General features: G+C 45.2%; 1 protein-coding gene and 1 non-coding gene across 3 annotated transcripts in view; one reads left to right on the plus strand and one right to left on the minus strand.

The window, feature by feature from the left end:
• The window catches only part of ARMH1 (armadillo like helical domain containing 1), a 51,530-nt gene that overhangs the window by 34,061 nt on the left and 3,562 nt on the right, over positions 1-13,907 (plus strand). The window lies entirely within an intron of this gene.
• LOC142869680 (U5 spliceosomal RNA) lies at positions 13,113-13,229 on the minus strand. The gene has a single exon (XR_012918254.1). It is a non-coding gene; the product is annotated as a U5 spliceosomal RNA (small nuclear RNA).

Below are 13,907 nucleotides of genomic sequence, written 5' to 3' on the forward strand. Positions count from 1 at the left end.
CAGGAGTTTGAGGTTGCTGTGAGCGAGGCTGACGCCACGGCACTCACTCTAGCCTGGGCAACAAAGCGAGACTCTGTCTCAAAAAAAAAAAAAAAAAAATGTAGGTCTAATACCAGATTACCTTCTTTCTCTCATCTCCTACCCCATCCCATGCTTACCAAGTTTTCTAGGCTCTATCTCCACTTACCTTCCCTGTCCTCACTGTGATCACTCTAGTCTAATCCACTCTCTGGTTCCATTCTGTCTCTCTGTAACACATTCTCCCACTGCAGCCAGAATGATCATTTAGAAAATATAAATTAGACAATATCACTCCTTAGCTTCCCATTGCACCCAGGCTGAAATCCACATACCTCCCATGGCCTACAAAGCATGGAAGGCTCTTGCCCCAGAACCTTGGATTGATGAGAAAAGAAAAATAGCTCAGAACAGTCTAGGCTAAGTGAGGTATGCAAAACTTATCAGGCCCAGAGAGGCATGCCTGTGGGGTTTAATCATGCCCCGCTCCTGCCCCCCCATCCCTCCACCCATGCCTGGGGGCAATTGTTTATAGTCATTTTGTTCCTGACTAGCTGCCTCACCCATTATCTTCAAGTTGCTGGAATCTGTGTATGTAGCCAATCAATCACTTATGTTGTTTGAGTTATTTATTTATTTTAGAGCCAAGTTCTCACTCTGTTGCCCAGACTGGAGTGCAGTGGTGCAATCATAGCTCACTACAGCCTCAAATTCCTGAGCTCCAGCAATCCTCCCTCCCCAGCCTCCTGAGTAGCTGGGAATACGGGAATATGCCACCACACCCGACTAACTTTAAAATATTTTTTATAGAAAAAGGTCTTGCTATGTTGCCCAGGCTGGTCTGGAACTCCTGGCCTCAAGCGGTCCTCCCACCTCAGTCTCCTAAAGTGCCGAGATTACAGGTGTGAGCCACCATGCCAGGCTACTTATGTTACTTTAATGTAATTATTAGTAGACAACTCAGGACTGCCTCTTCTTTTCATTTAGAAATCCACTTATAACTGCTGCTAATTGGAATGTATATTCAGGGAAACTTGAATCTGTGCTCCCAGGTTCCAATTCTCAAGTTTGGCCCAAATAAACTCTCTACATATATTGATTTGCCTCAGCTTATACATTTTAGGTCAACAATGGACAATTTCTCAAACTTAAAATGTAAGCTCAGATATCCCCTCTGAGAGAGGCCTTCTGCGACTCCCCTTTCTAACACTTCCCCATTCCCTCCCACCACCCACTGCAGACCCTCTCCACCAGATCACACCCTAACACTTACAGCCTATGGAAATCACTTGTTTACTGTCTGTTCTCTGCCAGATAGTCAGCTCCAGAAGAGCTGAAAGGACATCTTTTTTTTTGTTTACCATTATACACCAGTGTCTAAACAGTGCCGGCAAACATAGGTCCTTAAATAGTTGTTGAATAAATGAATGAATGAATTGGCATGAATGAATTGTGTATGCCCTGATGTACACTGACAATCATTGTATTGAGAATAGAATTTGAAATACCTAGTTTTTTCAGTCCAGATGTCCAACCATAGTCCTAATGGCTAAGGGGAGGCTGTGTGTCTTAAGTGACCCTTTAAGGCCAGGCACGGTGCTCACGCCTATAATCCTAGCACTCTGGGAGGCCGAGGTGGGAGGATCACTCAAGCTCAGGAGTTTGAAAACAGCCTGATAGTGAAAGTTTATGTTGGGTAAGAAAGAATTAAAAAAAAAGCACATAAAATTTAAAAAGTGATTTAAAAAGAAAAAAAAAAAAAGAAACCAGCCTGAGCAAGAGCGAGACTCTGTCTCTACTAAAAATAGAAAGAAATTAGCTGGACAACTAAAAATATATAGAAAAAATTAGCTGGGCATGGTGGTGCATGCCTGTAGTCCCAGCTACTTGGGAGGCTGAGGCAAAAGGATCACCTGAGCCCAGGAGTGTGAGGTTGCTGTGAGCTAGGCTGACGCCACGGCACTCTAGCCCAGGCAACGGAGTGAGACTCTGTCTCAAAAAAAAAAAAAAAGTGACCCTTTATTTCTTGAGTTCTTAAGACCAAGGAAGAGGATATGGAGAAAGAGGAGAAAGAGAAGGCTCTTGGAAGAAGGAAGGAGACGGTAAGGACTCTAGAGCTGTAGGTTCTTCCAGTTATCTATTGCGTGTAACAAACCACCCCAAATTTAGTACCGTGAAACTACCACTATTTTATGTGTTCACAAATTCCTTGAGTTCAGGAATTTGTAAGGACACCACAGAGATGGGTTATCTCTGCTCCAGGATGTCTGGGGCCACAGCTGGGACAAGAAGCCAGGGAGGATCAGTAGCACTGACTTTTCCTTGTGCTCTAAGCTCTGGTATGGCCCATTTGGCACTCTTACTGATCCTGTCTACACTGGACATTTTGAGATATTGTTCATAATGAATTTTTTGCATTGATTTTTTTAATTTTTTTAAAATATTGCATCAAAATAGTATTTATTTTAATTTTTTAGTTTCTTGATCCCACCTCCCTTAAATTTTGCCCCTGAGGCAAGTGCCTCCCCCTAGTCCCAGCCTTGGGTAGCACAAGAGAGCTGGGATCATTTAGGGCCTTGGAGGTGGTATAACCAAGTCCAAGCTCATACCACTCAACTCAGGACAGCCAGCGAATCAAGAGACAAGGTGTTGGGGCAAGGAAAAGTGACTTTTATTCAGAAAGCCAGAAAACTGTGAAAACAGCAAGCTCGTGTCCTAAAGAATCATTTTAGGTTAGTATGAACTTTAGGCCCCTTTTTATACTAAGGGGAGGGGGAGGTTGCAAGAGGTAACCAAGGACTGCAGACCTCAGTGTCAGTAAGGGTCTGAGGAGGTTGTACAGCTTCTTTGCTCTTGGTCAGTTCACTTTGGATGAGTAGGTCAGGTCCTGAAGTTCCTGTAAATCTTTAACTAGCATTGTTACTTGTGTGTTTACTTTTCTTATCTCCCCAGAAGGCAGTTTGGGGAAAGGAACAGTTACCATCTTTCTTCTAGCCTAGGTGCAGAGCTAAGCCGGAGGGCATCAGCAGCAAAATGGAGCTAGATATGTTAAGCCTCCCTTCCACTGTTACCATGGGACTCTGCCGGGACTGTCAACTGCATTACCCTCACGTGGTCTCTCTGTGTAGCCTTGGCTTCATCAAGCTTGGCATCTGGGTTCCAAGAGGTGGCAGCCAAGAGCAAGCTTCTAAGACATTCTAGACCAAAGTTATATGGCCTTTTTTTGACCTTACTACATATAATCATACAACATAACCTCCTGCCCAGATTCAAGGGAAACAGAAAGACCCCACACCTCGATGAGAAGAGGGTCAAATAATTCTGTGGCCAAGTTTTAAAGTCACTACAGTGGGCCGGGTGCAGTGGCTCACACCGATAATCCTAGCACTCTGGGAAGCCCAGGCGGGAGGATCGCTTGAGCTCAGGAGTTCAAGACCAGCCTGAGCAAGAGCAAGACCCCATCTCTACTATAAATAGAAAGAAATTAGCCAAACAACTAAAAATATAAAAAAATTAGCCGGGCATGGTGGCACATGCCTGTAGTCCCAGCTACTCAGGAGGCTGAGGCAGGAGGATCGCTTGAGCCCAGGAGTTTTAGGTTGCTGTGAGCTAGGCTGACAGCACGGCACTCTAGCACGGGCAACACAGTGAGACTCTGTCTCAAAAAAATAAATAAAGTCACTACAGTGGGCTATGTGGGACCTGGGGGACATATGTGGTGATGGCTCTATGTCTGTCCAAGTCCATGTGTCCCCGCAGGAGCGGTGGGCAAAGGAGCCTTGTGTTCAATACCCTGGGAATACCCTGCTGTCTAGTCCCCCCTGCAGGAGACACTCTGCTTGTCTGTCCTTGTTGCCTCCTTCACTTTGAAGTAAAAATAACCAGGGAAAGAGGACTGACTCCTGTGTCCACTCATTTCTTAGGTTTGTTTTTTGTTTTTTTTTTTTATCATAGAATTAAGATTTTAGAATTTCTTTTAATGATGAGCCCATTTGACCAAAGAGACCAAAAATCAGAATGAAGGGAGGACTTCTCCAAAGTGGTCCTGCCTGGAATTTATCTCCATCTATAATCGCTTTTAAGTGAAAAATGGCAGTTTCCTCGCAGAGAGGATTGCTGTTCCAGGAATTAGTGGTATCGGAACTAGCAGTCTACAGCCACGGAAGTAGTTGTTCACTGGGCTCCCTCCCTAGAGAAGAGAAATTTCAAAGCCATAGAAAAATTTTTTGGAAGAAGAAATTAATGAATTCTGTTGGGAATTTGAAACGTGTGTGTATATAAATATATTAGTATCTTTTACAAATAAATTATTACCTAAGAACATAAAAATTACTATGTATGACTTAATTAGAAGCAAACTAATTCACTGTAAATTAATTTGCCAAATGCATGCTTTCCAAAAATCAATTGGCCAAATGACAATTTGCTGAGTGGCCAATTTACGAAATTACTAATTTACTGAAAGCATGTTTCCTTCAAATATGTGTAAAGTTACAGCAGTTCATATTGGCTGTATTAGTCGGGCCTAAGAGCTAGGAGAAGCTGGAACTTCAGAGTTCTTGGGGACTTCAGATTCTCATCTGCCTCAGTATCCCCTTTCTGAGCTTTCTTGGCCCCTTCGCCTCCCTTTCCCTGCCCCACCCTGTCCCCATGCCATCTTCTTGAGGGGGACAGTCTAGACCATGCAGCATAGCAAGCTCCGGCAGGTTCCCTTGCCAGGTCCCCTCTGCCTGCCTCTGTTCCCTGCCACTGCACTACTGAGAGCTTGTGCAGAGACAAATGAAGATTCCTCAAAATGCTATGAAGACAAAATGAAAATATATTCAAACTTTGCATAAATATACAAAAGCTGTTAAAATCAGACCATCTATATTAGTTACCTTGCTGTATAACAGTTTACCCCAAAACTTAGTAGTTAAAAACAGTAAACAGGCCGGGCACGGTGGCTCATGCCTGTAATCCTAGCACTCTGGGAGGCCGAGGCAGGCGGATCCCTCAAGGTCAGGAGTTTGAAACTAGCCTGAGCAACAGCAAGACCGCCCCCCCACCCCCCGTCTCTACTAGAATAGAAAGAAATTAATTGGCCAACTAAAAATATATGTAGAAAAAATTAGCCGGGCATGGTGGGGCATGCCTGTAGTCCCAGCTACTTGGGAGGCTGAGGCAGAGGATTGCTTGAGCCCAGGAGTTTGAGGTTGCTGTGAGCTAGGCTGACACCACAGCACTCTAGCCTGGCAACAGAGTGAGACTCTGTCTCAAAAAGAAATACCAAAACAGTAAACATTTATCATCTCACACAGTTTTTGTAGGTCAGGGATCTGGGAACAGCTTTACTGAGTGGTTCTAGCTCAGGGTCTCTCCTGAAGTTACAATCAAGATGTCAGCTGGGAGTGCAGTCACCTGAAGGCTTGACTGGGGCTAGAGGAGCCGTTTCCACTGTGGCTCACTCACATACCTGGCAAGTTAGTGCTGGTTATTGGCAGGAGACCTCAGTTCTTCACCACGAGAACCTCTCCATAGGGCTGCTTGAGTGAACGCACAACATGGCAGCTGGCTTCTCCCAGAACGAGTGACCCACAAAGAGAGAACAAGGAGGAAGCCCCAGTATCTTTTATAATCTAATGTCAGAAGTTGTACACTGTCACTCTGCTTTATTCTATTAATTAGAAGCCAGTCAGTAAGTCCGGCCCATACAAGAGGGGAGTTAGGCTCCACCTCTTGAAAAGAAACATACTGTAAACTTTGTGGATGCATTTTTAAAACCACCATACCATCTAATAAAAGTTGCTGAAAAGTTAACAAGTATGTATAAGAAACAAGTTTATGGTAAATTTTTTGGAACTGTTTATGAATTTGGAAAATGGTCATTTGGGGGATAAAATTTTTGTCTAATTGACCTAGAAGCTGGAATTAACTTGACTTGCTAAAAAACTGATCCTGTTTCATAGAGCGAAGTTGAAAGTACGGCTTATCAGCCCCAAAGTACAACATCAAGGTTAATGGCTGAACAAATTACTGGACTAACAGATTGGAATCCTCTAGAGATGTTAGTGCAGGGACACAGTGGCCCTAAGTGACCAAATAGGACAGACATGGACAAGTCTATGTGTGATACCTATTCCCCCACCCTCCCAAGACCTAGAGAGATGGCGGTAAGGACCTCATTGTTAATTTTGAACTGGTTTTGAACTCCTGACCTCAAGCAATCCACCCGCCTTGGCGTCCCAGAGTGCTAGGATTACAGGCATGAACCACCATGCCCGGCCCTCATTGTTAATTTTCTTAGGTTCTTGGTTGTATAAAATTACTTAGGTTGATAATTCTTAAAAATATGATTTACTTAGAAATTCATCACAGATTTGATTTACATCTTTCTTTTTCATAAAAGTATATTTTTGTTGTTTTTCTTTTCTTTTTTTCTTAGAGGCTAGGACTCACTCTATTGCCCAGGCTAGAGTCCAGTAAGGCAATCATAGCTCACTGCAGCCTCAAACTGCTGGGCTCAAGTGATCCTCCTGCCTCAGCCTCCACAGTAGCTGGGACTACAGGCATGAACCACAGCGCTGAGCTCATAAAAGTACTTTAAAAATTGAGATTCACGGCCGGGCGCGGTGGCTCACGCCTGTAATCCTAGCACTCTGGGAGGCCGAGGCGGGAGGATCGCTCAAGGTCAGGAGTTCGAAACCAGCCTGAGCAAGAGAAGACCTCGTCTCTACTATAAATAAAAAAGAAATTAATTGGCCAACTAATATACATAGAAAAAATTAGCCAGGCATGGTGGCGCATGCCTGTAGTCCCAGCTACTCGGGAGGCTGAGGCAGGAGGATCACTTGAGCCCAGGAGTTTGAGGTTGCTGTGAGCTACACTGATGCCATGGCACTCTAGCCTGGGCAACAAAGTGAGACTCTGTCTCAAAAAAAAAAAAATTGAGATTCACATAACATAAAATTACCATTTTAAAATGCATAATTCAGTGGCATTAGTATACATTCACAATGTTGACAAAAAACACCTAAGGACAGAAAACATCATTAATATTATGGTAAACCATATTTTTAAAATAATTTTCTTAGCTTCATGCCCTTCACAGGGTTTAGCAAAACTCCAAGCTCTCATTTTTAAAGCTATGACTTTTGCCTCATAAAACTGTGCCTTTGCTTTGCTCTTCTCAGCTGACCTGGCTCCACCCTTCCCTGCTGTATAAGAGGCCACCTGTCCTGTGTTACTTCATTGAACAACTGTCACAAGACTCTGACACTAAAGGAGACTTTCACATAAACATCTGTTGGCTATTTTTAAAAGAAGCATTACTTCCCCAAAATTATATGAGCACTTCAACTGTGACACTTTATTCAGCATTTATAAAACTTTGTAAGACAGCCTTCCAGGGGAGTTAAGTAGAAAATCCTGGGGGAAAACTTATTTCTAATTTACCTGTCCCTCAAAACATCTGTGTCCTGCCCTTGCTTGATACTGCCTCCCCTTTAGGGACAGTGGTGGTTGACTCAGGTCTCAGGAATTGTTCAGAGCACCAGCGCATGGCTGGTTGGACTGGGTGAAACTTGCCTGGAAGAGCAGATACTAGTGGAAGACACACCATAGTATTTCTTTTCTGTCTTAGCAAAGGCAAGATCATAATAATTCTTGATCCAGAAATACATATACCACCATAGCATATAACATTAATTACTTTGTTGCCATTCACTCTAAAAAAAATAGTGCATAACATATTTTTAATGTTAATATTTTTATATTATTTCAACATTGGGCTTTGAACAGTATGTGGTAAAAGAGGTATCGGGATGTACAGGACTCAGAAACAGGATGTAATTGGTCAGGAAGATGCGTGACACTGGTCTCTTCCTTACAACGGTGCAACACACCGAACATGCACACTGGTGCCCTGCTGGAAAGGAAGAAAACCACAGCGTGGAAGCGCACTTCTCACATGTGGCCAGTAGGTGGCAGTCTTGTCTGGAGCGCAGAGAAGGAATCAGGACAAGGCCCTAGGAGCAAAGACAGAAAACAAACCTCACCAGTGCTGTGAGCGCCTTGGAAATGGCTGCGTGGAATATGGAATAGGCACAGTTCCCAGGTGTGATGCCATTTCTAAGGCTCCCTCTGCCAAAAGAATACTAAGCCTGCTGCTACAGCTCTGTCTCTGTTCACTGTGATTCTCTGGTCATTCATTCTCAGTTTCTTCATCTATTCAATGAGTTGCACAGACAGGTAAGTGATCATCAAGGTTTCTTATGGTGTGAACAGGCTGTAGATTCTCTAGCTTCTCTTTGGATTGGAGGAATGAATCTTTCCTCTTGCACCATCGAAGTTTCCCTAGAGTGTGAGTGACAACCACTTTTGTTTGGCGCAGTTTCTTCAGCACCAGCGCCATACCTAGCACATGCTCGATCACTATCTGTCAAACGAATGAGCATGGGCCCCGCAGAACTGCTCCCAACTTCATCAGGCCTGAACTCTCAAATGTTCAAGCCCTCCTGATCACACCCTCCTTGAATACCCTCATCCTTCCTTTTGCACATTCTTATTCCTCCACCAGTCCCTTCAGTGTTGATTTTGCAACAGCATTCAATCCCAGGTCCTCTTCTATTTCTTTGCTGTCTGTGGTACGTCATCCACTCCCACGGCTGTAATTGCCACCTATAATGATAGAAGCAGTAGTAGCTAACCTTTATAAAATGTTTATGCCAGGTCTTGCTCTTAACTCATTTAATCCTCACAACAAGCTGCTATGGTGGGCACTATTATTAACCCCATATTGTAAGTGGAGGAAAGAGCGATTGAGTGACCTCTCTACAGCTCAGACCACTCTCCTGAGCTTCAGACTCATGTTTCCATTTGCCTCCTGAACATCTCCCGTTGGATGTCACCAGTGGTCTCCTGATATTCCAGCTCCAAAGCTTTCCTTCTCCAAGGTCCCAATCTCAATGAAAAGTACCCAGCCACCCAGGCTGGAAATGTGGGTAATCATCATCTCTTCCTGCTTCCCACCTTCTACCAACCTCTAACAAAATCAGTTAATTCTAACTTGTCAATATTCAAATCTGTTCCCTCTTGTCCATTTATTCTCCACTGCTGTACTTCGGGTCTTCATATTTCTCACCGGCTCTATCCTCTGAACCAGCCTCCATTGCTCCAGTGCAGTGTCCACACACAGTCTGTTTTCCTAGTCCACCTGCAGTGTGGAGGCAGCAGAGCTCAAGAATATGGGCTTTAGAATCAGACAGTCTTTCTTATTAGCTGTTTGATCTTGGCCAAGCTACTCAACCTTTGAGTCTTAGTTTTCTCATGTTTCAATGAAACATGAGAAAACGCCTGCTGTATGGGGTTGTTGGCTCATGCAAAGCCCTTCAGAAGCTGGGGCTGGCCTACTTCTAGAGGCTTAGCTCTGACCCTTGACCTAACAGCCTATAGCCTAGCCAGACCTCCCTTGCTTGCCTGGCCACAAATGTGATGTGGTACTATCTAACTTGGCACTTGCCACATTCTGTATTTCAGCCCCTCCCTTTGCCCCATAGCTTTGCTAACTCAAGTGTCACCTTCTCCAAGGAAGCCTCCTGATTTTCCATCCCCAACTCCTTCAGCTGCATCACCCTGCCTGGCTTCCTCTGTGCTCCCATGGCCCTTGTAACACTGTATCTTAAATGCCAGTTTCTTTATTGTTGTCCCCCATTAGATTGTGATGTCCCTAAGGTCAGTGATTTATCTTAGTCCTCTTCAGATCCGTGGCACAGAGAAGATGCCCAATAAGTCTTTTGTTGGATAAATGAATGAATCAATGAATAAATCAACAACTGCTTAAATTTAAGACAGTTGGGTGTTAATAGCGCCACAAGCTTTAGGCAAAGCTGCGCACAATGGTAGTCTCTTGTTGCCCCTTGCTTTCTGAATGACTCTGCTGTGCTCACTAGCACATCTGAAGAGTTGTAACTGGCTGGGTTCTTGTGGAGACATTTGGGCAGGGACCAGCACTTTTGCTTTGGGTGTAAACAGTGACAGCTGTGAATTTTAAAACCCAATCAAAAATGATTCAGTGAATAAATCTTCATTTTTCCAAGGAGTTACAAGTGTTGCAGATACATAATTAATGAAAGATCAAGCATTTAGTGTAAAGTGAATAGGCAGAACTGGATATTCTTCTCTTGGTTTACTTGATCCTACGCAGGCAGAAAATGCTATTTGTGGTCAGGGAAATTTCATAAAAATATCTTTACCCATTCATTTCTACCCTGAATGTCCACCAAGTCATGTCTTGCTGCAAGACGAGCTCTCTTAGGCCCAGGATGTCCTGGCACAAAGGTGCTGCCAGCTTGTGCCTGGGAAGAGCTCAGCTACTAATGAGGAATGTGCTACAGCTGACAAAGCCAAGCGTCATCAGATACCAGGAGGAGCCAAACCATTTGTATCCAAAAAATGAGCTGTACTAATTCAAGAAGAGGGAAGAAAGGTTTTGGTAACCAAACAATAGCAGAGCAAGTGAGAAAAACTTGGGGACTTTGCGTATCAGCCAGTGCAGGCAGCCAGAAGTATCTGAGGCTGCAATTGTGTCCCGATGAGAGTATTTTGGGGAAGCTATAGGGGATTGGGGTGCTCTGCACCTTCCCAGGGCTGGCCTCTTTCCCTCTACACTGTTACCAGATCTGTGATTCCAAATTAGAACTACATCTGGGCAACCAGAGGCTGCGAGTGGTGGGCAGCCAGGGTTGCAAGGGCTACTCTGGAAGACGTGGACAAAAGGGGCAGACCAGAAGCAGTGGCTGGATGGTCATAGGGGGTGTTTCTGAATGAAGCAGCTGTTTCTGAATCAGGAAGGTCCACAGAGGAAAGGGTCTACTGTAGAGTCTGTCCCCAGAATGCTGACAAGCCCTGGAAGGGCTAACACAGGGTGTCCTTAAAGATCTTCATCTAGGGGTAAATCTTTGATTCTGTAACTGGGAAAATCAGGATGAGACAAAACTGGCTGTGTGCGGGGCTTTAGGACCAGGCCCTCTGGTGTGCCCCATGGCTCTGGAGCCTGGGGGTGGGTGGGAGGCATCCAGGATCAGGCACAAGGGCCATTTGGGGAAGTACACAGGTTATCTGTTGGTAGTCTTTCTGTGCCTTTCCTTAGATTGACTCACCAGTCCAAACTAGTTCTCTTTTTCCTGCTAAAAAGGCACTCTGAGGCCTGGCGTGAAGTCAGCTCCCCTACCCTGTGACAGTGTTTGCAACGCACCACGCTCAGGAACAAGAGGAGAGTTGAGGGTGCAGTGTGCAAAACACAGGATGGGCTGCTGCCTCTCTCCCCAGCCTCTGCCTTCCAGACCACTGCTCTGTGGGTAATTGTCAATGACAGTTTTCTGACAAGATTATAAATCACCAGCACATGTTCACTTTTAGGCAGCCTATGTTTGTTTGGAGTTAGACAAGTAAATTTCCCGAGAGCTGAAAGCAGTCTCTTGTGGAGACCTGTTCTGTGTGCTCTGAGGATCCATGCAGTCCCCTTCACTGGCCACTTCTCCAGGCACCCTGTGCCTCCCACTGTGAGGAAGGGCCCCACCCTTCACTTTCCATCATGCCTGGCTCATTTGAAGCGAGCATCCACGGAGTGTTGCTCAGTTCTGGGCTGGCCAAGAAGTATGAGGTCCTGGCTTCAAAGAGTCCTCGCAAAGTTGGCCGTGGGGGATGGGGCCAGGGCTGTAGTGGTCCTGGCTTTCCAGCCTGTGGAAGAGTCAGAACTGAGAATGGTTCCGTAGCTCAGTGTGGATGAGGAACACAGTGGCCAGAGCAGAGCCTCCTCTGGAGTCATCTACCATCAGCCTGGCAGTTTCCAAGCATGATCCTAGGCTGCCATGACTAAAGTGGCCGATCCAGTCGGTTCTTTTCAGCAGTTTATGGAGCATGCATCGCGTGCCTGCAATGGTTTGAGGCTCGGGGTAAACGGAGATGTCAGATACGTTCACTGGAGTTCATACGCCAGTGCAGAGACAGACCGTCACTGGATGGGACCAGTGATCTATGGCAAGAGAACAGCACGGTGGGGTCAGAGACACAGAACATCTACTCCTGAGCAGAGAGTGGAGGCAGGGGGAGAAGGGGCCAGAAAGGTTCCTGAAAGTTGATTTCTGAATGGAGTCTAGAAGAATGAATAGCAACAGCCAGGTGAGGAAGGCTTCCTGACAGTGGTAGGCTTGGCAATTTGGACCAGTCTTCCTCCTGGAACTAACTAGTAAAATATCTAGAAGAAAAAAACTTATAATCTCTTTAATAGCATTGTAGAACAGTACAGTGGGGAATTACCAGACCCAAATCTAGGGAATGATGAGAACCCAGAAAGAAAAGCCTAACACTCAAAGAAACTAAGGAAGCATCAAAAGGCAAAGGAGTGGCCAGGCGTGGTGGCTCACGCCTGTAATCCTAGCACTCTGGGAGGCCGAGGCGGGCGGATTGCTCGAGGTCAGGAGTTTGAAACCAGCCTGACCAAGAGCGAGACCCTGTCTCTACTATAAATAGAAAGAAATTAATTGGCCAACTAATATATCTAGAAAAAATTAGCCGGGCATGGTGACGCATGCCTGTAGTCCCAGCTACTCGGGAGGCTGAAGCAGCAGGATTGCTCGAGCCCAGGAGATTGAGGTTGCTGTGAGCTAGGCTGACGCCATGGCACTCACTCTAGCCTGGGCAACACAGTGAGACTCTGTCTCAAAAAAAAAAAAAAGGCAAAGGAGAGGCTGGGTGCGGTGGCTCACGGCTGCAATCCTAGCACTGCCCGGGCAGATCGTTTGCGTTCAGGAGTTTGAGACTAGCCTGAGCAAGACCCCGTCTATACTAAAAATAGGAAAAATAAGTCAGCCGGGCATGGTATGATAGTGCTACAGTCCCAGCTACTCAGAGAATAAAGTAGAAAGCTGGTTTAAGCCCAGGAGTTTCAGACTACTGTGAGCTAGGATGACATCACAGCACTGTAGCCTGGGAAAGAGAGCAAGACTCCCTTTCTAAAAGGGAAGAAAAAGGAACTAAAAGGCATGCTTGCTGCCTTTTAGTCATAGCACTCTGACCAATCAGCCAAAAGTCTGCTTTTCATAGAACATATACTTAGCCTTGCCTAAGCAAGACTTCAAAAAATTTGGTTACCAACTCAGAACTGTTTCTCTCCACGGAAATCTTTAGTAAAAGGCGAAAGATTTATTCGTTTTGAAGAGAAACCAGAGTATGTTTGTGGTTTTTGTGCCCGGCTTCGCACATATTGGCTGGTCCCCGAACACTTGTGGTGCCTTTGGACCTACCAACAAAAGCTTTTCTTCTACTGTAGAGAATTGTCCCAAACATGACCTTACTGGGTAAAAATCTCCAGACAAGGAAATAAAAGGCTAATTGTCATTGTTCAAACAGATAATCCTGGTAATAGTTTTGGTGTCCTGCATTGCATTCTGGGATGCAAATGAGCTAAGCAGAGGACCAAGAATTTTCCCTAAATCCTGTCTCCCCTGGGAGTAAATAGAGAGATACGCACTTAATCCCTGAGCTGGGGAAAGCACATGTCCTGTCTTCCATATAGCAAGCACATGTGTTGAGAGTAGCATTTACCCTAGTATACCATTGCCTTACCATGTCCTCCTGCCCCTTCTAGCTCTGCCTCCATATGGTTCATTTCTCTTCTTTACAAAAATATGTAGCCTTCCTCCATCCTCCCAGGTGCTCCCACAGCCTCTATTTTGACTTCTTTCTTTCTTTCTTTTTTGAGACAAAGTCTCACTCTGCTGCCCGGGCTAGTATGCCGTGGCATCAGCCTAGCTCACAGCAACCTCAAACTCCTGGGCTCAAGCAATCCTGCTGCCTCAGCCTCCCAAGTAGCTGGGACTACAGGCATGCACCACCATACCCAACTAATT

The sequence above is a fragment of the Microcebus murinus genome, chromosome 2 (genome assembly GCF_040939455.1).
Source record: "Microcebus murinus isolate Inina chromosome 2, M.murinus_Inina_mat1.0, whole genome shotgun sequence".
Lineage (NCBI taxonomy): Eukaryota > Metazoa > Chordata > Mammalia > Primates > Cheirogaleidae > Microcebus > Microcebus murinus.